Source organism: Neodiprion lecontei, unplaced genomic scaffold, assembly GCF_021901455.1.
Source record: "Neodiprion lecontei isolate iyNeoLeco1 unplaced genomic scaffold, iyNeoLeco1.1 ptg000131l, whole genome shotgun sequence".
NCBI classification, from domain to species: Eukaryota; Metazoa; Arthropoda; class Insecta; order Hymenoptera; family Diprionidae; genus Neodiprion; species Neodiprion lecontei.
The window spans coordinates 12,501-15,000 of NW_025791892.1; the positions used below are offsets into that span (position 1 = coordinate 12,501).

The following is a 2,500-nucleotide window of genomic DNA, read 5'->3' on the forward strand; positions in this document are numbered from 1 at the left end:
TGCGCGGCGTCTTGGAGTCGACACGGGCCGACGGGACTCGATAAAAGTTTCGTTCCGAGTCGAGCGAAGGGCGATGCGCGGCCTCCCGGAGTCGATCCGGGCCGACGGGACTCGTTGAAGCTGCGGTACGGGTCGAGCGAAAGGCGACGCGCGGCGTCCCGGGGTCGATCCGGACAGACGGGACTTGTAAAAATTACGGTCCGAGTCGAGCGAAAGGCGACGCGCGGCGTACCGGAGTCGATCCGGGCCGACGGGACTTGTGAAAATTTCGGTCCGAGTCGACCGAGAGGCGATGCGCGGCGTCCCGGAGTCGATACGGGCCGACCGGACTTGTGAAAATTTCGGTCCGAGTCGAGCGAAAGGCGACGCGCGGCGTACCGGAGTCGATCCGGACAGACGGGACTCGTTGAAGCTGCGGTACGAGTCGAGCGAAAGGCGACGCGCGGCGTCCCGGAGTCGATCCGGACAGACGGAACTTGTAAAACTTTCGGTCCGAGTCGACCGAGAGGCGATGCGCGGCGTCCCGGAGTCGATACGGGCCGTCGGGACTCGTTGAAGCTGCGGTACGAGTCGAGCGAAAGGCGACGCGCGGCGTCCCGGAGTCGATCCGGACAGACGGGACTTGTGAAAATTTCGGTCCGAGTCGACCGAAAGGCGACGCGCGGCGTCCCGGAGTCGATCCGGGCCGACGTCGACTTGTAAAACTTTCGGTCCGAGACGACAGAAAGGCGACGCGCGGCGTCCCGGATTCGATCCGGGCCGACGGGACTCGATGAAGTTTCGGTCCGAGTCGACAGAAAGGCGATGCGCGGCGTCCCGGGCCGACGGGACTTGTAAAAATTTCGGTCCGAGACGAGCGGAAGGCGACGCGCGGCGTCCCGGACTCGATCCGGGCCGACGTCGACTTGTAAAACTTTCGGTCCGAGTCGACAGAAAGGCGATGCGCGGCGTCCCGGATTCGATCCGGGCCGACGGGACTTGCAAAAATTACGGTCCGAGTCGACAGAAAGGCGATGCGCGGCGTGCCGGAGTCGATACGGGCCGACGGGACTCGATGAAGTTTCGGTCCGAGTCGACAGAAAGGCGATGCGCGGCGTCCCGGGCCGACGGGACTTGTAAAAATTTCGGTCCGAGACGAGCGAAAGGCGATGCGCGGCGTCCCGGAGTCGATCCGGGCCGACGGGACTCGTTGAAGCTGCGGTACGAGTCGAGCGAAAGGCGACGCGCGGCGTCCCGGAGTCGATCCGGACAGACGGGACTTGTAAAAATTTCGGTCCGAGTCGACCGAAAGGCGATGCGCGGCGTCCCGGAGCCGATCCGGGCCGACGGGACTTGCAAAAATTACGGTCCGAGTCGACAGAAAGGCGATGCGCGGCGTGCCGGAGTCGATACGGGCCGACGGGACTCGATGAAGTTTCGGTCCGAGTCGACAGAAAGGCGATGCGCGGCGTCCCGGGCCGACGGGACTTGTAAAAATTTCGGTCCGAGACGAGCGAAAGGCGATGCGCGGCGTCCCGGAGTCGATCCGGGCCGACGGGACTCGTTGAAGCTGCGGTACGAGTCGAGCGAAAGGCGACGCGCGGCGTCCCGGAGTCGATCCGGACAGACGGGACTTGTAAAAATTTCGGTCCGAGTCGACCGAAAGGCGATGCGCGGCGTCCCGGAGTCGATCCGGGCCGGGAGCCTGTCGGAACATCGTCATATGAGCCTCGTTCAATTTCGACAAAGTTCCCGGAGTTCAAAATTTTTTCGATAGCCCGCGGAGGTTTCGCCCCGTAAGCCGACCGTGCTACCACCGTGCCGGCGCCGACGTCCTAGCGGCCAGGCTCCTACTAGTAAGAGGAGCGAGTCGGTCGGGCCGGTCTCCCGTCGTCCGCCTGCTACGCCGTACCGGTACGTGCTCGAGCACGATACGTACTTCGGCGTAGACCAGGAGCGGGCGTTCGCGGACCGTTCCGTGCCTCGTACCAAAGAAACTACGCGACTCGCGTTGTTTCATCTATCGTCACTGCATTACCGCGGGTCGGTGTCTCAGACCGAATGGCCCTTGACGCGGTACCAAGAAGTTCGGCTCTCCGTGAAACACGGAAGGCCGAACGCTCCAACGCACGCGTCAACTCGCTTCTTTCCGAGCGTACACTCAAAGACCAGAGATGTTATAACAACGTATCCCAGACGCTTTCAATCTAGCCGACGGGTACGGGAGATCGTTCGAACGCTTATAAGCCGAGTGTCGAAGGTGGCGGCACACGGAACCGGGGCTGCCTGCGCGCAGTCCCGAAACACACAGTAGACGCGCGGCCGACCGGGCTACGAGACCCGGTCGGCGATGGGTGGCGCACGTCCGAGCCGAGATTTTGTATCGAAGCTCCCTGGTTGATCCTGCCAGTAGTCATATGCTTGTCTCAAAGATTAAGCCATGCATGTCTCAGTGCAAGCCAAATTAAGGTGAAACCGCGAATGGCTCATTAAATCAGTTATGGTTTCTTAGATCGTACAC

At 62.2% G+C, this 2,500-nt stretch overlaps 1 non-coding gene across 1 annotated transcript in view; it reads left to right on the forward strand.

The window, feature by feature from the left end:
* The first annotated feature begins 2,369 nt into the window (after positions 1-2,369).
* Positions 2,370-2,500, forward strand: part of LOC124296229 — a 1,915-nt gene continuing 1,784 nt past the window's right edge. Inside the window, exon 1 of the ribosomal RNA XR_006906056.1 lies at positions 2,370-2,500. This exon is cut by the window's right edge and continues 1,784 nt beyond it. This is a non-coding gene — a ribosomal RNA (small subunit ribosomal RNA).